The following is a 22653-nucleotide window of genomic DNA, read 5'->3' on the forward strand; positions in this document are numbered from 1 at the left end:
ATGGAGAGAGAGTAATGGGAGACCAGAGAATAGATGAGTAGAGAGAAATGGTCCAAAGCATCAAAAGGCTGCCGACACTCCTCCTCCTCTCCTTGTCCCTCCTCTGTGTTCCTCCCCTCGTTTGAAGTTGACAGGAGGGCATTGTTTACTTCAGACCCAGCTTTCCTCCAGCGAGCTGTCTGGCCACTGCACAAAGCACCAGGTGTGCAGAGAGGAGTGTGTGTCTGTGTGTTGACTGAATAGTGTGAGCGTACAGTGAGGGAAAAAAGTATTTGATCCCCTGCTGATTTTGTACGTTTGCCCACTGACAAAGACATGATCAGTCTATAATTTTAATGGTAGGTTTATTTGAACAGTGAGAGACAGAATAACAACAAAAAAATCCAGAAAAACGCATGTCAAAAATGTTATAAATTGATTTGCATTTTAATGGAGGGAAATAAGTATTTGACCCCTCTGCAAAACATAACTTAGTACTTGGTGACAAAACCCTTGTTGGCAATCACAGAGGTCAGACGTTTCTTGTAGTTGGCCACCAGGTTTGCACACATCTCAGGAGGGATGTTGTCCCACTCCTCTTTGCAGATCTTCTCCAAGTCATTAAGGTTTCGAGGCTGACGTTTGGCAACTCGAACCTTCAGCTCCCTCCACAGATTTTCTATGGGATTAAGGTCTGGAGACTGGCTAGGCCACTCCAGGACCTTAATGTGCTTCTTCTTGAGCCACTCCTTTGTTGCCTTGGCCGTGTGTTTTGGGTCATTGTCATGCTGGAATACCCATCCACGACCCATTTTCAATGCCCTGGCTGAGGGAAGGAGGTTCTCACCCAAGATTTGACGGTACATGGCCCTGTCCATCGTCCCTTTGATGCGGTGAAGTTGTCCTGTCCCCTTAGCAGAAAAACACCCCCAAAGCATAATGTTTCCACCTCCATGTTTGACGGTGGGGATGGTGTTCTTGGGGTCATAGGCAGCATTCCTTCTCCTCCAAACACGGCGAGTTGAGTTGATGCCAAAGAGCTCGATTTTGGTCTCATCTGACCACAACACTTTCACCCAGTTCTCCTCTGAATTATTCAGATGTTCATTGGCAAACTTCAGACGGGCCTGTATATGTGCTTTCTTGAGCAGGGGGACCTTGTGGGCGCTGCAGGATTTCAGTCCTTCACGGCGTAGTGTGTTACCAATTGTTTTCTTGGTGACTATGGTCCCAGCTGCCTTGAGATCATTGACAAGATCATCCCGTGTAGTTCTCATGATAATTGCAACTCCACGAGGTGAGATCTTGCATGGAGCCCCAGGCTGAGGAAAATTGACAGTTATTTTGTGTTTCTTCCATTTGCGAATAATCGCACCAACTGTTGTCACCTTCTCACCAAGCTGCTTGGCGATGGTCTTGTAGCCCATTCCAGCCTTGTGTAGGTCTACAATCTTGTCCCTGACATCCTTGGAGAGCTCTTTGGTCTTGGCAAGGTGGAGTTTGGAATCTGATTGATTGCTTCTGTGGACAGGTGTCTTTTATACATGTAACAAACTGAGATTAGGAGCACTCCCTTTAAGAGTGTGCTCCTAATCTCAGCTCGTTACCTGTATAAAAGACACCTGGGAGACAGAAATCTTTCTGATTGAGAGGGGGTCAAATACTTATTTCCCTCATTAAAATGCAAATCAATTTATAACATTTTTGACATGTGTTTTTCTGGATTTTGTTGTTGTTATTCTGTCTCTCACTGTTCAAATAAACCTACCATTAAAATTATAGACTGATCATTTCTTTGTCAGTGGGCAAACGTACAAAATCAGCAGGGGATCAAATACTTTTTTCCCTCACTGTATGTGTGCACTGTGGTGTCTGTTCTGTTTGCATGTTTGTATGAGCGGTATGTGTGGGTGTATTTTTGGTGTATGTGTGTGTGTGTGTGTCTTTCACAGCTTTCTTGGCTAAATAGCATTAATCTTCTGAGGCTGAGGGGAGCTTACACAGGTCTTTCGTAAAGGTCCAGCGAGTGAGAGGGGATTCTTCTGGGGGGGCGGGCTAGAGGCACACACACACACAGTTATCTCATTGGCAGCAGCCCAATTCTGCCTGACTACAGAGGATGGGTTGGTGGCCAACAGAGTCACCTGTCCCTTATCACTGCAGCCCAGGCTGCTCAGGCACTGTGGACTGCATGTTCGTGTCAGGGTTGGAGCAACTCAATTATGGCTCAGACCATGGAGTCTGGCTGGGCTCATTTCTTAAGAGTGCAGACGGTGTGAGGGCAGACGGTGTGTGAGTGAGTGAGTGAGTGAGAGAGAAAGTGAGTGAGAGAAAGAGAATGAAATCCTCTAGCTCTCCTGACTGAATCTTATGGGATAATTGTGTGAAAATTCCTGTTCCAATGAATGGATATCTAGTTAGGAATGTCACTGTCCTCGGTGTGCAATCCTAGCCAGGTCAATAGTGTTTGGGCTGTGTGTTAGTAGAGCAGAGGGGATGTGGACAATGCAGGCCTGTCAGCTAGGAACAGATGTGGAAGTGTGTCAATGTGACAAGCTTGCACTGCCAGCTAAGACACAAGCCGGATCCAGCACTCACTCACTCACTCACACACACACACACAACCTTCATTTACACACACACACACACACACACATACACTCTCATCCGATGATATCAATACAAAGATACAGTTGAAGTCGAAAGTTTACATACACTTAGGTTGGAGTCATTAAAACTCGTTTTTCAACCACTCCACACATTCCTTGTTAACAAACTATAGTTTTGGCAAGTAGGCTAGGACATCTACTTTGTGCATGACAAGTAATTTTTCCAACAATTGTTTACATACAGATTATTTCACTTATAATTCACTGTATCACGATTCCAGTGGGTCAGAAGTTTACATACACTAAGTTGACTGTGCCTTTAAACAGCTTGGAAAATTCCAGAAAATCATTTGAGTCAATTGGAGGTGTACCTGTGGATGTATTTCAAGGCCTACCTTCAAACTCAGTGCCTCTTTGCTTGACATCATGGGAAAATCAAAAGAAATCAGCCAAGACCTCAGAAAAAACATTGAAGACCTCCACACTCCTTGGGAGCAATTTCCAAACGCCTGAAGGTACCACGTTCATCTGTACAAACAATAGTACGCAAGTATAAACAAAATGGGACCACGCAGCCGTCATACCACTCAGGAAGGAGACGCGTTCTGTCTCCTAGAGATGAACGTACTTTGGTGCGAAAAGTGCAAATCAATCCCAGAACAACAGCAAAGGACCTTGTGAAGATGCTGGAGGAAACAGGTACAAAAGTATCTATATCCACAGTAAAACTAGTCCTATATCGACATAACCTGAAAGGCCGCTCAGCAAGGAAGATGCCACAGCTCCAAAACCGCCATAAAAAAGCCAGACTACAGTTTGCAACTGCACATGGGGACAAAGATCGTACATTTTGGAGAAATGTCCTCTGGTCTGATGAAACAAAAATAGAACTGTTTGGCCATAATAACCATCATTATGTTTGGAGGAAAAGGGGGGAAACTTGCAAGCCGAAGAACACCATCCCAACCGTGAAGCACGGGGGTGGCAGCATCATGCTGTGGGGGTGCTTTGCTGCAGGAGGGACTGGTGCACTTCACAAAATAGATGGCATCATGAGGAAGGAAAATGATGTGGATATATTGAAGCAACATCTCAAGACATCAGTTAGGAAGTTAAAGCTTGGTCGCAAATGGGTCTTCCAAATGGACAATGACCCCAAGCATACTTCCAAAGTTGTGGCAAAATGGCTTAAGGACAACAAAGTCAAGGTATTGGAGTGGCCATCACAAAGCCCTGACCTCAACCTATAGAAAATGTATGGGCAGAACTGAAAAAGCATGCGCGAGCAAGGAGGCCTACAAACTTGACTCAGTTACACCAGCTCTGTCAGGAGGAATGGGCCAACATTCACCCAACTTATTGTGGGAAGCTTGTGGAAGGCTACCCGAAACGTTTGACCCAAGTTAAACAATTTAAAGGCAATGCTACCAAATACTTATTGAGTGTATGTAAACTTCTGACCCACTGGGAATGTGATGAAAGAAATAAAAGCTGAAATAAATCATTCTCTCTACTATTATTCTGACATTTTACATTCTTAAAATAAAGTGGTGATCCTAACTGACCTAAGACAGGGAATTCTTATTAGGATTAAATGTCAGGAATTGTGAAAAACTGAGTTTAAATGTACACTGCTCAAAAAAATAAAGGGAACACTTAAACAACACAATGTAACTCCAAGTCAATCACACTTTTGTGAAATCAAACTGTCCACTTAGGAAGCAACACTGATTGACAATACATTTCACATGCTGTTATGCAAATGGTTAGACAACAGGTGGAAATTATAGGCAAATAGCAAGACACCCCCAATAAAGGAGTGGTTCTGCAGGTGGTGACCACAGACCACTTCTCAGTTCCTATGCTTCCTGGCTGATGTTTTGGTCACTTTTGAATACTGGCGGTGCTTTCACTCTAGTGGTAGCATGAGACGGAGTCTACAACCCATACAAGTGGCTCAGGTAGTGCAGCTCATCCAGGATGGCACATCAATGCGAGCTGTGGCAAGAAGGTTTGCTGTGTCTGTCAGCGTAGTGTCCAGAGCATGGAGGCGCTACCAGGAGACAGGCCAGTACATCAGGAGACGTGGAGGAGGCCGTAGGAGGGCAACAACCCAGCAGCAGGACTGCTACCTCCACCTTTATGCAAGGAGGAGCACTGCCAGAGCCCTGCAAAATGACCTCCAGCAGGCCACAAATGTGCATGTGTCTGCTCAAACGGTCAGAAACAGACTCCATGAGGGTGGTATGATGGCCCGACGTCCACAGGTGGGGGTTGTGCTTACAGCCCAACACCGTGCAGGACGTTTGGCATTTGCCAGAGAACACCAAGATTGGCAAATTCGCCACTGGCGCCCTGTGCTCTTCACAGATGAAAGCAGGTTCACACTGAGCACATGTGACAGACGTGACAGAGTCTGGAGACGCCGTGGAGAACGTTCTGCTGCCTGCAACATCCTCCAGCATGACCGGTTTGGTGGTGGGTCAGTCATGGTGTGGGGTGGCATTTCTTTGGGGGGCCGCACAGCCCTCCATGTGCTCACCAGAGGTAGCCTGACTGCCATTAGGTACCGAGATGAGATCCTCAGACCCCTTGTGAGACCATATGCTGGTGCGGTTGGCCCTGGGTTCCTCCTAATGCAAGACAATGCTAGACCTCATGTGGCTGGAGTGTGTCAGCAGTTCCTGCAAGAGGAAGGCATTGATGCTATGGACTGGCCTGCCCGTTCCCCAGACCTGAATCCAATTGAGCACATCTGGGACATCATGTCTCGCTCCATCCACCAACGCCACGTTGCACCACAGACTGTCCAGGAGTAGGCGGATGCTTTAGTCCAGGTCTGGGAGGAGATCCCTCAGAAGACCATCCACCACCTCATCAGGAGCATGCCCAGGCGTTGTAGGGAGGTCATACAGGCACGTGGAGGCCACACACACTACTGAGCCTCATTTTGACTTGTTTTAAGGACATTACATCAAAGTTGGATCAGCCTGTAGTGTGGTTTTCCACTTTAATTTTGAGAGCGACTCCAAATCCAGACCTAAAGAAAAAAGTATTTAATAAGATTATTTCATTCATTCAGATCCAGGATGTGTTATTTTAGTGTTCCCTTTATATTTTTGACCAGTGTATTTGGCTAAGGTGTATGTAAACTTCCGACTTCAACTGTATGTTGCAAGGGCAGAGATGGGCCTAACTAACAAACAAATATGCAAGTTGCAAACCCACTCCAAGTACTCCGCCATTAGGCCTATCCCTACAATTATACCAAAGGTCTACAGCTACTGCACACTAAAAAAATACTATTAGATTGCTTGCATCATGCTTTTTTACACAAGGATCAACAAAAGGCTGCAGGCCACATTTCAGCGTTTTACCACACACACACAGAGCGTTACCCTACCTGCAGGTCTGTGAGTAGTGGAACTGATGGGATACGTGTACACGCACAAGCGCGCTTGCATAAACACGTGCACAAAAGCTCCATAGTGGCTCTCTGTGTGTGTGTGGTAAAATGCCACGTTCAAAAGACACACGCACGCACACACACAGGCTCAGTAGTGTGTGTGAACCTTCTCAAACGCACGGCTGTGCCAGGAGCTTTCAGCCACCACAGAGCCTGAAAAACTGGCTGAGCGGGCCCGCCTACCCTGTAAAGGGAAGGAGCAAAGGACAGAGGAGGGCCTCAGAGTATGGTTAAGGGCCAGGTCTCTGAGGCCCATCGTCAGCCATGATGACAGGGACCAGGACAGAGCCAGCAGTGGGAACAGGGCTGAAACTAAGACCCTGTGTTCTGTCTCTCTCTGACAAAACAGGACAACTCCTGAGCCAAATCACCATAATATTTACACTAGCCAGCAGCAAACCCATGTAGCTCGCCGCTCTCACTTGTCCCAGTTTAAACACTACATCAGCCTGACAAGCCGGCAAGCCATGCCAACACACACACACACGCTCGTAACCTCATACACCCTCAGAAAAAGAATACCTCTTCTGAGTGTGGTGTTAGTTTTTTTTTTTTTTTTTTTTTAGGGGGTAGATCAGCTTTAATATTGCAGATAGATTGTAACTTCCATCAATGTAATTGTCTGCATCACTTCCAATCCCCCATATGTTTTTTTTCTCTCACATACATACATATATATATATATATATATATATATATATACACACAGTGGGGGGGAAAAGTATTTAGTCAGCCACCAATTGTGCAAGTTCTCCCACTTAAAAAGATGAGAGAGGCCTGTAATTTTCATCATAGGTACAGGTTACCTATGACAGACAGAGATTTTTTTTTTCTCCAGAAAATCACATTGTAGGATTTTTAATGAATTTCTTTGCATATTATGGTGGAAAATAAGTATTTGGTCACCTACAAACAAGCAAGATTTCTGGCTCTCACAGACCTGTAACTTCTTCTTTAAGAGGCTCCTCTGTCCTCCACTCGTTACCTGTATTAATGGCACCTGTTTGAACTTGTTATCAGTATAAAAGACACCTGTCCACAACCTCAAACAGTCACACTCCAAACTCCACTATGGTCAAGACCAAAGAGCTGTCAAAGGACACCAGAAACAAAATTTTAGACCTGCACCAGGCTGGGAAGACTGAATCTGCAATAGGTAAGCAGCTTGGTTTGAAGAAATCAACTGTGGGAGCAATTATTAGGAAATGGAAGACATACAAGACCACTGATAATCTCCCTCGATCTGGGGCTCCACGCAAGATCTCACCCCGTGGGGTCAAAATGATCACAAGAATGGTGAGCAAAAATCCCAGAACCACACGGGGGGACCTAGTGAATGACCTGCAGAGAGCTGGGACCAAAGTAACAAAGCCTACCATCAGTAACACACTACGCCGCCAGGGACTCAAATCCTGCAGTGCCAGACGTGTCCCCCTGCTTAAGCCAGTACATGTCCAGGCCCGTCTGAAGTTTGCTAGAGTGCATTTGGATGATCCAGAAGAGGATTGGGAGAATGTCATATGGTCAGATGAAACCAAAATAGAACTTTTTGGTAAAAACTCAACTCGTCGTGTTTGGAGGACAAAGAATGCTGAGTTGCATCCAAAGAACACCATACCTACTGTGAAGCATGGGGGTGGAAACATCATGCTTTGGGGCTGTTTTTCTGCAAAGGGACCAGGACGATTGATCCGTGTAAAGGAAAGAATGAATGGGGCCATGTATCGTGAGATTTTGAGTGAAAACCTCCTTCCATCAGCAAGGGCATTGAAGATGAAACGTGGCTGGGTCTTTCAGCATGACAATGATCCCAAACACACCGCCCGGGCAACGAAGGAGTGGCTCAAGAAGAAGCACATTAAGGTCCTGGAGTGGTCTAGCCAGTCTCCAGACCTTAATCCCATAGAAAATCTGTGGAGGGAGCTGAAGGTTCGAGTTGCCAAACGTCAGCCTCGAAACCTTAATGACTTGGAGAAGATCTGCAAAGTGGAGTGGGACAAAATCCCTCCTGAGATGTGTGTAAACCTGGTGGCCAACTACAAGAAACGTCTGACCTCCGTGATTGCCAACAAGGGTTTTGCCACCAAGTACTAAGTAATGTTTTGCAGAGGGGTCAAATACTTATTTCCCTCATTAAAATGCAAATCTATTTACAACATTTTTGACATGCGTTTTTCTGGATTTTTTTGTTGTTATTCTGTCTCACTGTTCAAATAAAACTACCATTAAAATTATAGACTGATCATGTCTTTGTCAGTGGGCAAACGTACAAAATCAGCAGGGGATCAAATACTTAATTCCCTCTTTAAAATATATTTCCCTTTATTACTTTCCAACCCCACCACCCCTTCCCTAATTGGAGTAAACTAGTGAACAACAATGCTTAGGCCTCTACTTCCAGCTTATACATACTATATACATTTTATGGACACAGTCAATTTTACAATAATTCTATTTTGTTTGTTTTTACTCCTGAACTTCCTCTACCCTCAACCTCTCCGATCATTTTCATGATGTCCATCCGGTTTGCTTCTATATGCCATATCTTTCTAACGGTGCTCTTTCACAAAAGCTCTCAACCTATAACCTATATACTTATTATGGACACAGTATGCTTACATTATTAGTTATCTTGTTGTTATTAGTTGTTGTTAGTTGTTATTAGTCCCATCCTTCAACTCCATTCAACACCACCCATCTATCTCTTAACACCATCCATATTGGATTTCTATTTGCCATATATTTTTCAACTGTACTGTGATGTTTTACAAAAGTTCTGAACCTGGTGTTATTGTTATTTATGCATGTCTCCATTCTCGTGTTCTGCTTGGAGCACCTCTTTTTACTCTCCCTCCATTGTAGTGGGCACGAGAAGTGGCTGGGGGGGAGGGGGGAGTGAGGGACTGTGAGAGATTCAGAAAGTAAAAGTAAAAGATTGAAGACGTATTGTTGTGTACACGTTGGCACCAGGGCAGGACCATTTTTTGTCAGGCCAATAAAACCAACTGAGTTGAAAATGAGATGTCTACATGGCTCACTGTATTTATACTGTGCTGTGTCTCCTCTGTGGCTTAGGGCAAGAGAGAGGGGGAGAGAAGGAAAGAGAGAAAGAAGGAAAGAGCGAGAGAGGGAGGAGTGAATGAGCAGAGCTCAGAGGGCCACTGTTAATTACCTCAATAATCAGAAGAGTAATTGAAATATAATGTTGAGTTCAGATCAATTTAACCTAGTGTTCAGTCGCAGCCCTGGGGAGCTATACAAAATATGACTTTGGACAGTTTCATAAGACAGAGAGAGGTTCATAAAAGGGAAAACGGACAGTTAACTACTGTTCCCTTAAGGAAGAATTGAGGTATACAGTGGCTTGCGAAAGTATTCACCCCCCTTGGTATTTTTCCTATTTTGTTGCCTTACAACCTGGAATGAAAATTGATTTTTGGGGGGGTTTGTATCATTTGATTTACACAACATACCTACCACTTTGAAGATGCAAAATATTTTTTCTTGTGAAACAAACAAGAAATAAGACAAAAAAACAGAAAACTTGAGCGTGCATAACTATTCACTCCCCCCCCCACTGGGATGTTTGCCCATTCTTCAAGGCAGAACTGCTCCAGCTCCTTCAAGTTGGATGGGTTCCGCTGGTGTACAACAATCTTTAAGTCATACCACAGATTCTCAATTGGATTGAGGTCTGGGCTTTGACTAGGCCATTCCAAGACATTTAAATGTTTCCCCTTAAATCACTCGAGTGTTGCTTTAGCAGTATGCTTAGGGTCATTGTCCTGCTGGAAGGTGAACCTCCGTCCCAGTCTCAAATCTCTGGAAGACTGAAACAGGTTTCCCTCAAGAATTTCCCTGTATTTAGCGCCATCCATCATTCCTTTAATTCTGGCCAGTTTCCCAGTCCCTGCCGATGAAAAACATCCCCACAGCATGATGCTGCCACCACGCTTCACTGTGGGGATGGTGTTCTCGGGGTGATGAGAGGTGTTGGGTATGCGCCAGACATAGCGTTTTCCTTGATGGCCAAAAAGCTCAATTTTAGTCTCATCTGACCAGAGTACCTTCTTCCATATGTTTGGGGAGTCTCCCACATGCCTTTTGGCGAACACCAAACGTGTTTGCTTATTTTTTTCTTTAAGCAATGGCTTTTTCTGGCCACTCTTCCGTAAAGCCCAGCTCTGTGGAGTGTACGGCTTAAAGTGGTCCTATGGACAGATACTAAAATCTCTGCTGTGGAGCTTTGTTGCCTCTCTGATTAATGCCCTCCTTGCTTGGTCCGTGAGTTTTGGTGGGCAGCCCTCTCTTGGCAGGTTTGTTGTGCTGCCATATTCTTTAAATTGTTTAATAATGGATTTAATGGTGCTCTGTGGGATGTTCAAGGTTTCTGCTAAAATAAATTACAACCAAACCCTGATCTGTACTTCTCCACAACTTTGTCGCTGACCTGTTTGGAGAGCTCCTTGGTCTTCATGGTGCCGCTTGCTTGGTGGTGCCCCTTGCTTAGTGGTGTTGCAGACTCTGGGGCCATTCAGAACAGGTGTATATATACTGAGATCATATGACAGATCATGTGACACTTAAATAAAGTCCACCTGTGTACAATTAATTATGTGACTTCTGAAGGTAATTGGTTCCACCAGATCTTATTTAGGGGCTTCATAGCAAAGGGGGTGAATACATATGCACGCACCAATTTTCCGTTATTTTTTTACTTTTTTTAACTTTATTTTTTTCATTTTACTTCACCAATTTGGACTATTTTGTGTATGTCTATTACATGAAATCCAAATAAAAATCAATTTAAATTACAGGTTGTAATGCAACAAAATAGGAAAAAATATGCCAAGGGGGATGAATACTTTTGCAAGGCACTGTAGATTGGTGATGAGGACAAGCTCCGCGGACTCTTAGTGTCCGGAAATAATTTAGCCATTGCGATCTGTACAGTTGCTTTTTTCTCAAGTTTTCTCGTGTCAATTAACTCGTGACATTCCTGGATTACTCATATTAGTAAAGTCTGATTTAAATAAAAAAATATGATAGTCAGTTGAAAAAAGGTTAAGGGTACAAGACTGTGTACATATGTTTATGTGTTGGCAAAATCACTATGTATCCCATCGAGCTAAGAGGGGAGAGGCTACCCGTTGTCACAGCTCCAAGACCAGTCAGAAACGTCCAGCTAACCCTACGACAATGATGCCGGTGGATCTCAAAAACTGAACTTGGATCCGCTTTAAGTAGTAACGATATCCTATCTTGAACCAGTCATGACTATTCAACAAAACAATACATAATTTTCAAGTTTCTTTCCAGTAAATTTTTTAGTTACATGATTGTATAGCTAGCAAATGAGTTTTGAAGTTGAGGGTGCAGTATTTATGAAGTCAGCTAGCCAGCTAGTTTAGCCAGGGAAAACCGAAGAAAACTAGCTTGGGCCTAGTGTTTGTGTGTGCCAGCTGGGCACACATGCACACTAGGCTAATTCAGGAGACAGATTGTAGTTTCTATGTCCTGATATCAGGCACTGGCGGCGGAAAGTTTGATTAAACAATTCAGAGACTGAAATGAATAAATCAGATGACATATTTAAGGAGAGCAAATTGATATACAATCCCCAAATCAGCTGTAACTGGCAATAGTAAAGTAAAGCGATGTTTGAGTGAACCCTGTACACCGAAAATGAATGGTGAATTCGCTTCCGGACACACTACACTCCTCCTCACCACACTATAACATACTATAGGGAGTCAACGACAAATCATATTCACCTGAAGAAAACTGAAATCAGCCCAACGGATGCCAAGACCGCCCTCGGAAGCCCCACCTTCCTGGCTATAATACCGGGGCTCGCATTCATTTCCTCAATTCAGTACCTGACGGCGTGGGGCTAAAATATGTATACCTCATTCCCTCCTTCAGGGAACAGTAGTTATATTCACAACTGTACGTTCCCTTTCAGTCGGTCACTGTATAACATACTATAGGAACATACAATCACCCCACAAGACGGCTAAGAGGGTACCAAACTAGGAGGCCCATGGCAGCCCAAGCACACGTTCCACAGGCTCCAAAAAGGGGTCAGCCTTATGACGCCTGAACTGTCAGAGCACCATATAGGGAACTTGGTAAACATGCACACGCGTGCTGCATAGCATTGACCAGAGCCGATGAACCACGGCAGCCCGAGGCTCAAACCCACAGGTTCCTGCAATAAACTGGAAACTGTGTACTCGCGCGCTGCCACGGCAGCCCAAGGCTCAAACTCACAGTGAACATTGGTAACCTGGATAACTTGCGCACTGCCTAACACCCACTCCCGGAACCAGCCATAAGAACACTATGAGCCACACTGGGAGCAGTTACAGCTAAGCGATAAAACCTCACACAGGCATGTGAGGAACCCCAACTCGCTGCAGCAAGATATCACCAATCGTCATGCCCCTGAACAATGCCCAAGAAGCCGCCACACCCATAGTGGAGTGAGCGTGCACAACGCTAGGAAACCCTTGTCCTTTGCTGTCATAAGCCAATTAGAAAGACGCTTCTTAGAAAGCTGGATTAGCGAAACAGACAAAAAGCTGGTCACAAACGCAGATATCCTTGGTCCTATCCATATACGTGCGTAAAGCGCACACCGGACACAGGTCATGCTACCTCCGTTGTTCACTGGAAGCAAGCGGAGGAGGTGAGACAGGGAACAGCTCAAACCTGTAAGACCTTGGGAGCAAAAGCTGCATTAGGACATAACATCACTTGAGTCGCCAGGCGCGAACTCCAAACAGGAAGTGTGTACTGATAAGTGTGTGGAGATCCCCAACACACTTGACTGATGCCAAGGCCATGAATAGGGCAGGCTTGTAGGAAAGGACCTTCAGGTCCACAGACGCCAATGGTGGCTCACACAGAGTGTCGAGGACCAAAGCCTGGTCCCAGGTCGGTGCCATAGGCTTAGACACTGGTCTGAGCAGGCGCACACCTTTCAGGAACCGCACCACCAGAGGATGATACCCCGGAGTAGAGCGTCATTCCCTACGAGACATGCCAAGATATCTCCCTTATAAACCTTAAAATGTGGAAAAAGAAAGGCCCTGCTTGAAAAGCTATTGTAACATAAAAATGTCCACCAAAGAGCTCTGAAAAGGAGAAACCAACCCTGAAACGCACATGACTTAGATGTATACAATCCTCTAGTAGAGGACGCACACGCCGACTATATCATCGTAAATCCCGTTAGAGCGGGTAAACCCCTAGGCGTCAAATTCAACCTTTCAGGGGCCAAACACACAGATCTCATATCTCTCCCATGCGCCTGGGATAATAGATCCCGATGACACGGAACCCTCCACGGGTCCCCGACCAACAGGGGGATGATCTCCGGGAACCAGGGTTGTCTGCACCAAAGGGGAGCCACCAGAATCAACAACAGACCCTTCTGTCGGACCCTCGCCATGGTGGCATGAATCAGGTCCACCGGAGGAAACGCATAGAGCATGTTCCGAGGCCACGGATACACCAAAGCATCCGTTCCCAATGGAGGGCCCAGATCCATCATTGAGAAGAACAGATCACAATGCGTGTTTTCTCGCAATGCATAAAGATCTACATCAGCCCTGATGAACCGGTCCCATATCTGGGCAACCACCGAAGGGTGCAGTTGCCACTCCGTAGAGAAGTAGATCCGCACCCACGTTGAGAGATCTGGTAAGATACGTCGCCCTGAGCGACAGGAAATTCACACTGCTCCATATGAGCAGATAATTTTATTTTATTTTTATTTTATTTCACCTTTATTTAACCAGGTAAGCCAGTTGAGAACAGGTTCTCATTTACAACTGCAACCTGGCCAAGATAAAGCAAAGTAGTGCAATAAAAACAACACAGAGTTACATATGGGGTAAAAAAAACAAAGTCAGAAATACAACAGAAAATATATATACAGTGTGTGCAAATGTAGCAAGTTATGGAGGTAAGGCAATAAATAGGCTATAGTGCAGAATAATTACAATAGTATTAACACTGGAATGCTAGATGTGCAAGAGATGATGTGCAAATAGAGATACTGGGGTGCAAAAGAGCAAAATAAATAACAATATAGGGATGAGGTAGTTGGGTGGGCTAATTTCAGATGGGCTGTGTACAGGTGCAGTGATCGGTAAGGTGCTCTGACAACTGATGCTTAAAGTTATTGAGGGAGATAAGAGTCTCCAGCTTCAGAGATTTTTGCAATTCGTTCCAGTCATTGGCAGCAGAGAACTGGAAGGAATGGCGGCCAAAGGAGGTGTTGGCTTTGGGAATGACCAGTGAGATATACCTGCTGGAGCGCAGACTACGGGTGGGTGCTGCTATGGTGACCAATGAGCTAAGATAAGGCGGGGATTTGCCTAGCAGTGATTTATAGATGGCCTGGAGCCAGTGGGTTTGACGACGAACATGTAGTGAGGACCAGCCAACAAGAGCGTACAGGTCACAGTAGTGGGTAGTGTATGGGGCTTTGGAGACAAAACGGATGGCACTGTGATAGACTACATCCAATTTGCTGAGTAGAGTGTTGGAGGCTATTTTGTAAATGACATCGCCGAAGTCAAGGATCGGTAGGATAGTCAGTTTTACGAGGGCATGTTTGGCAGCATGAGTGAAGGAGGCTTTGTTGCGAAATAGGAAGCCGATTCTAGATTTAACTTTGGATTGGAGATTCTTTATGTGAGTCTGGAAGTTGAGTTTACAGTCTAACCAGACACCTAGATATTTGTAGTTGTCCACATACTCTAGGTCAGACCCGTCGAGAGTGGTGATTCTAGTCGGGTGGGCGGGTGCTAGCAGCGTTCGATTGAAAAGCATGCATTTAGTTTTACTAGTGTTTAAGAGCAGTTGAAGGCTACTGAAGGATTGTTGTATGGCATTGAAGCTCGTTTGGAGGTTTGTTAACACAGTGTCCAATGAAGGGCCAGATGTATACAAAATGGTGTCGTCTGCGTAGAGGTGGATCCGAGAGTCACCAGCAGCAAGAGCGACATCATTGATATACACGGAGAAAAGTGTCGGCCCAAGAATTGAACCCTGTGGCACCCACATAGAGACTGCCATAGGTCCAGACAACAGGCCCTCCGATTTGACACACTGAACTCTATCTGAGAAGTAGTTGGTGAACCAGGCGAGGCAGTCATTTGAGAAACCAAGGCTATTTAGTCTGCCAATAAGAATGCGGTGGTTGACAGAGTCGAAAGCCTTGGCCAGGTCGATGAAGACGGCTGCACAGTACTGTCTATTATCAATCGTGGTTATAATATCGTTTAGGACCTTGAGCGTGGCTGAAGTGCACCCGTGACCAGCTCGGAAACCGGATTGCATAGCGGAGAAGGTATGGTGGTATTCGAAATGGTCGGTGATCTGTTTGTTAACTTGGCTTTCGAATACTTTCGAAAGGCAGGGCAGGATGGATATAGGTCTGTAGCAGTTTGGATCTAGAGTGTCACCCCCTTTGAAGAGGGGGATGACCGCGGCAGCTTTCCAATCTCTGGGGATCTCAGACGTTATGAAAGAGAGGTTGAACAGACTAGTAATAGGGGTTGCGACAATTTCGGCGGCTAGTTTTAGAAAGAAAGGGTCCAGATTGTCTAGCCCAGCTGATTTGTAGGGGTCCAGATTTTGCAGCGCTTTCAAAACATCAGCTGTCTGAATTTGTGTGAAGGAGAAGCGGGGGGGGCATGGGCATGGTTTAGGAGAGCGAGTCCCCCCCTGCCTGTTGATGTATGCCACTGCCATCCTGTTGTCGGATCCTCAAACATCCGAAGGCAACGCCTCAAAGCTAGCAAAACAGTCAGTAGCTATAGGTAATTGTTATGCAGCGCAACCAAATCCCTCTTTCCGAGTAGCCCACACACAACTCTCCCCATCCCAGTAAGGATGCGTCTGTCAAGATCACCCTGCGGGACACTCCACTGCTCATGATAACCCCCAGCAACAGCAGTCGCGAGTCCCTCCAAGGAGTCAATGCCCTTAGGCAAGACGGGGATACCTTGAGCAACTGATGACAGCGGAGTGATGCATCCAGATGCGTAGCAATCACCCAGCGCTGAAACAGACGCATCAACAAAAAACTCCCAGAGGCACCACAGCTATCAGAGGCCATCATACCCAATAACTGCAGGCACAAGTGAAAAGGCACTCAGTGCCCCAGCTGAAAACGTGACAGACAGAGCCGAAATGAGACCCTCTGTTGGGAGAAAAACACATGATTCAGAACCGAGTCCAGAACGAGACCCAGAAACTGAAAGTGCTGAGCCGGAGTCAAACAATTTTTCTTGTGATTCACTATGAACCCCAGAGACTAAATATGGGAAACCAGCGTGGCAGTGTGGCGCTCCACACGTGTTCCCTCAACGCCGCTACGACCAGCCAATTGTCGAGATAGGCCAATACTCTGATCCCAAAGCTGCCTCCACCATCATAGAAAAGGTGTGGGGCGATAGGGAGAGCCTGAAAGGCAGGACCAGAAACTCGTAGGCCACACCCTCTAAATGAAACCTAAGAAACGTCCTGTGGGAAGAATGTATATCTACATGAAAATACGTATCCTTCACCTCTATGGACGTGAACCAATCGCTGGGACGCACCGACTGCAATAGCTTGCGAAGTGTGAGCATTTTGAACCTGCAAACCTTGAGGTGCCGCAAGTCGAGGACGTTCCATCGCTTTGGGAACTAAGAAGTACCGGCTGTACCAACCACTCTGTACTTCTGACACAGGGACCACCCGAATAGCCTGCTTTCGAAGTAGAAAGGAAATCTCCTCTCTTGAGACAGGCACTAGGACCTTGGGGACCATTGATGTAATGATGCCACAAAAAGGAGGAGGAAGCACAGCGAACTGCAGACCGTACCCCCTCGTCATCATCACCAATGGTGAAACTGCGCATGCCCACCACTGGACAGAGCATGCTGCCAGTCTCCATACATTATCTCCTGAAGGGGCAGAGCGCCACCCTGAGGACTGAGATAATTCTTTTTTTTTGGGTCATGCTTGTTTTCATATCCACCATTCTTGATAACCGTGTGTCAATGTGGGGAAGGAACTGTGTTTATTATGCCCACCCCTGGATTAGGTACCAACATTTTAGTTACGATACGATACCAGGCCAAGTATCAAAATACAGAGTAGTGTCACGATATCACGGGGGAATATTCAGTGGCCTAGCGTCGAATTTAACGTCACACTGAATATGTTTACATGCACAATAATAATTTGATATTAAACTGATTAGCCTATGGCAGAAGGCCAAGTATGGCATTAGTCATGTAAACACCTTACTTTGCTTATCTTAAATCGGCGTACAGTCATTAAAACACCAGATTTTCTGAGCAATCTTTCAAATTATTAGGACATGTAAATAGTTTAAATCGCCGTTTCAGCAGTGTATTTGATCTGCGCATGTGTCAGCATTGGGTAGCGCAAGCCTACCTCTTTTGCGCAAGTGAAGTGAGTTCGGAAAAACTGAAAGTATGCATCACATACAAACTTTATATGTCCGACCTCAAAAATAACATGGTCACTGTGGTAGAACGTTTATTTTGATAGACGATTTTCTGCATTTATCAAAATTCCCATCAGGTAGCCTGATTTCAGATGTGTCCATGTAAACAGGATTATTAGGGAAATCGTTCTTCTTGCAAAGCATGTCAACGTTTTAAATGAACTAATATATTAACCCGCCTATCCACAATAAATCGCATTATTGTGTGCATGTAACCGTGCTTGCTCACTGTTCACTATAATACTGCATAGAATGCCTGATTTGCTCATATTTGGAAGGAATATACATGCATAAGGAACGAAGGAATATACATGCATAATGAACTGCATGTCATTGTGGCAGCAAGGGAAAACACTGCATGAAACCTTCTTTACTCTTCAGTTGTAACACACACACACACACACACTCTCCCCCTCTCACACACACACTGCTCCCAACTTTACAAACGTTAGGCACCTAACAAAGTAAGGATCACCAAAAATAAATGTTTGATATAGTTAAGGCTTACATTAGGCCTATATGAATCCTACCTTTGAAGCACATCTCATGAGAAGCAGACCCTTTTCCTTTTCTTCTAGTGCCAATGAAAAATTGCCTAGACCTACTGTCAAGTTACCACATTGTTAGCTAGCTAGGTAACATGACTGAACAACGTTGTTTGTTATCAAACCAATAATTATCATACCGTGATTAGTTTTAAATGGCTTGTGACATGGTTTGTGAAATTATATCGAAATCGTGCAGGAAGAAGAAAAAAAAGTTGCTCCGGTTGTATGGTCATATGAACTTGCAAAGCCTCCTCAGACTGGCCTGTGCACTGGTTATACCAGGGATGAAATGATATACAATGTATCAACTTTGCTCGCTCTCCGTGCTGCTCCAATGTATCAAATGTACATATGTAACAACAGAAGACTGATCAGGGTCTGCATCACCGCTCGCCATCACGGCTAAATTACATTTTTAAAGCTGGAGGAATAAATGAGCAGGAAGCGTGGACGGAGAGAAGCAGGTGAGTGATGGCTGGAAGGGGATGCGGCTGGCTGATTACAGCTGCCACATGTGATATGCGCATGAAAGTGAAGTGGACATTATTGGACTGGTGCACACAAGAGACTAGCTGCTGTTGCTTCTTTTTTTTACTGACTTTATAGAAACATTTTATAACAGGCGCCAGTGGGTTCTTTAGATCGGTAGGGCCAAAAAATTTGGTACTATATGAAACCGTACTCTAAAATGTTGGTATCATAAGTATCATGATGTTTTGGTAATGTGATATTACCGTGGTACCGGTATACAGCGCAACACTAACCTGGACGAAAACGCACTTTCGATACCCCTGAACACAGAGGAATCTTGGGTAGAAACAATGTACTTTCGTGGTACCACCGCTCTGATACCAGGCCCACACCGGGTTCAGGGACTTCGGCGACCAGTAACTTGCCCCAATTGACCAAGCCACATGGGAGCACTGTTGCCACAGTAAATGCTTGGGGAGGAGGGCCCCGAGAACACGCCCCCCTCTCCCGGCCTCCAGGTTTGCTTCTTCCCCCATGCAGCAGAAGAACCCCGCTCCCCTTCGATTCAGCACAGAGTCTGTGCCAAGACATCCACCGCTGCCCAGAAGCACCAAGACTGTCAAAAACAGACCTCGAAGCCACCCCCTGGCCCGGGGCAACCCGCCTATGACCGAGACCCTTTCCTTCACGCCCCGGGAACTGACGAGCCACCGCCGCAAAGGATTTTCATGGGACAAGGACCTGTAGAGCTGCGTCGTATTTTTGTTTCTCCTCGAAATGGGCATGTAAGGACTCCATAGCGGAGCCAAACCTTTTTTTACAAGGAGCACGTGTGTGCCTAAGTTGGAAAATGTAGGCGTACACAAAGAAATGTAGGAGCACAATGAAAGATATTGGAGTTAATAAAGCTAGAATCCTACATTTTTCTAGGAGCATTCTCCAACATAATCCAGGTAGAGTTAAGCATTCCCCAGGGCAGCTGGCTAGGCCCCTTATTTTGTCAATCTTTACTAATGTCCTTCCACCAGCACCGAGTAAAGCCTTTGTGTCTATGTATGGTGATGACTCAACACTATACACGTCAGCTACCACAGCAAGTGAAATCACTGCAACAGTTAACAAAGAGCTGCAGTCAGTTGTAGAATGGGTGGCAAGAAATAAACTAGTCCTAAATATTTCAAAAACTAAAAGCATTGTATTTGGGACAAAACATTCACTAAACCTCAACTAAATCTTGTAATGAATAATGTGGAAATTGAGCAAGTTGAGGAGACTAAACTGCTTGGTGTAACCCTGTATTATAAACTGTCATGGTCAAAACATATTGATGCAACGGTAGCTAAAATGGGGAAAGGTCTGTCCGTAATAAAGCGCTGCTCTACTTTCTTGACATTGTTATCAACAAAACAAGTTAGTTTTGTCGCCCCTGGACTACTGCCCAGTCATATGGTCCACTGCCACAAAGAGGGACATAGGCAAATTACAGTTGGCCCAGAACAGAGCAGCACAGCTAGGCCTTAAAATGTACACGAGAGAGTTAACTTCAATAGCATGCATGTCAATCTCTCCTGGCTCAAAGTTGAGGAGAGATTGTCTGCATCACCCTCTCTCCCTCCCATCCCGGAGGACCTGAGCCCTAGGATCATGCCTCAGGACTACCTGGCCTGATGACTCCTTGCTGTCCCCAGTCCACCTGGTCGTGCTGCTGCTCCAGTTTCCACTCTTCTGCCTGCGGCTATGGAACCCTGACCTGTTCACCGGACGTGCTACCTTGTCCCAGACATGCTGTTTTCAACTCTCTCTCTCTACCACACCTGCTATTTCAACCTCTAAATGCCCGGCTATGAAAAGCCAAGTGACGTTTACTCCTGATGTACTGACCTGTTGCAACCTCTGTGATTATTATTTTACCCTGCTGGTCATCTATGAACGTTTAAACATCTTGGAGAAAAATCTGTCCTTAATGGCCATGTACTGTTATAATCTCCACCCGGCACAGCCAGAAGGGGACTGGCCACCCCTCAGAGCCTGGTTCCTCTCTAGGTTTCTGCCTTTCTAGGGAGTTTTTCCCTAGCCACCGTGCTTCTACATCTGTATTGCTTGCTGTTTGGAGTTTTAGGCTGGGTTTCTGTATAGCACTTTGTGACATCTGCCAATGTAAAAAGGGCTTTATAAATACAATTTGATTGATTGATTGATTACTTGTCTTTGTGAAAGGTATTGACATGTTGAAAGAACTGAGCTGTTTGTTCAAACTACTAGCACACAGCTCAGACACCCATGCATTCCCCATAAGACATTCCACCAAAGGTCTCTTCACAGTCCCCAAGTCCCGAACAGACTATGGGAAACGCACAGTACTACATAGAGCCATGACTACATGGAACTCTATTCCACATCAAGTAACTCAAGCAACCAGTAAAATCAGAAGGAAAAACCCCTGGATAAAACTACACCTTATGGAACAGCGCAGACTGTGAAGAGACATTCAGACACAGGCACACACAAGCATAAGCACACGCATGCTAGCACACACTCTACACACAGGTACATTGTAATATTGTTATACTGCTGTATTATGATTCGGTATTGTAGATATGTTGTGGTAGAGTAGTGTGTAATAATGTATTGTGTGATGTACTGTTTTATTTGGTATATAATTGCCTTAATCTTGTTTGGACCCCAGGAAGAGTAGCTGCTACCTTGGCGGCAGCTAATATGGGGATCTGTAATAAAATACAAATAGTCACACGAACTGGTCTGAGCCAAAGCCGCCTAAGCGTGTTTCCACCCCAGGCAAGCAGGACAAAACTCATGAGTTTCTTACATTTTTATTGTGAAACCACCCTAGGGCAAGGTCGGAACTTCACACTCAGCTGGTTAGCCTTTTTGAACTTACTCTTACCACTGCCCATCTTACTCAAGCAAGGAAGCACTGGCTACACAAGCAGAGCAGAAAGTAGTGGGTTTAAAGCAAACACAAAAAACGATACCCAAAACTTGCAACATCTAGGGGGACGAGTACTCTCTCCCCACTAACAGACAGACACCTAAGTCGGAGCCGAATCTCTTAGTCTTTGTGCGCTTGAAACGTTTGTAAATTGCGTGACACGTTCTACCTTCAGGTGAGCTGAAATGCAAAGAATTTAGGAAATGAATGCGAGCCCCAGTGTTCCCACATGGCAGTGTTGAGGATTAGGGCCAGGAGTTTTACAGTAGGACCAGAGATTTTCCTCATGTCAGTCACGTGGTCAGGGATACACTCCTGACCCTATTTATGGACTTATTATCACAGTGTCCTGGTACAGTAGTATCGCTGTGTCTTAACTCACTTACCATGTTATCACCTTCTCTAGAGCTGCTCCCTGCTCCCTCCCAGACATGCCCTCCCAGCTCAACAAACAGCAGAGCTTAAGTCAACCACTCCTGTTGTTCTCTTTCACGCTGCTGCTCCATATCCATCAGAATCACTCTGACAAGTCTTGGCGGACAAATATAGTATGACCATGAATGTTCATTAGAAATCATTACCACTGCATCAGATACAGTATATTTCAATCTGGACCTAATTGCGTCTCTGCAGTAGGATAATTGGTGAAGCAGTTTCCTGTGTGTGACTGTAACCAGGGCAGGGTGGGTTTGTATTGTAATTATTATTTCATTTGCAGGGTGGAAAACCTGAATAATAGAATAGAGTTGGAAGATGGGCTACCTTTATGTAGGTGCCAAAAAGCAGAATCATGTCTCAAAATGGTGATGCATATTTCCTGTCAAATTATAATACATTTTGTGAGAAGATCATGTCACTGCAAACAAGTAGGCTCTTTCCAGTGCTGTGTTCTGTGTTCTCTTACAGTGGCTTGCGAAAGTATTCACCCCCCTTGGCATTTTTCCTATTTTGTTGCCTTACAACCTGGATTTAAAATTGATTGTTTGGGGGTTTGTATAATTTGATTTACAACATGCCTACCACTTTGAAGATGTAAAATATTTTCTATTGTGAAATGAGACAAAAAAACAGAAAACTTGAGCATGCATAACTAT

General features: G+C 45.1%; 1 protein-coding gene across 1 annotated transcript in view; it reads right to left on the reverse strand.

Annotated features, from left to right (window-relative positions):
• The window catches only part of LOC311131564 (uncharacterized protein C1orf21 homolog), a 41811-nt gene that overhangs the window by 9875 nt on the left and 9283 nt on the right, over window positions 1-22653 (reverse strand). The gene's annotated exons all lie outside the window — the stretch shown is intronic.

The sequence above is a fragment of the Coregonus lavaretus genome (assembly GCF_964263955.1).
Source record: "Coregonus lavaretus genome assembly, chromosome: 6".
Classification (NCBI taxonomy): Eukaryota; Metazoa; Chordata; class Actinopteri; order Salmoniformes; family Salmonidae; genus Coregonus; species Coregonus lavaretus.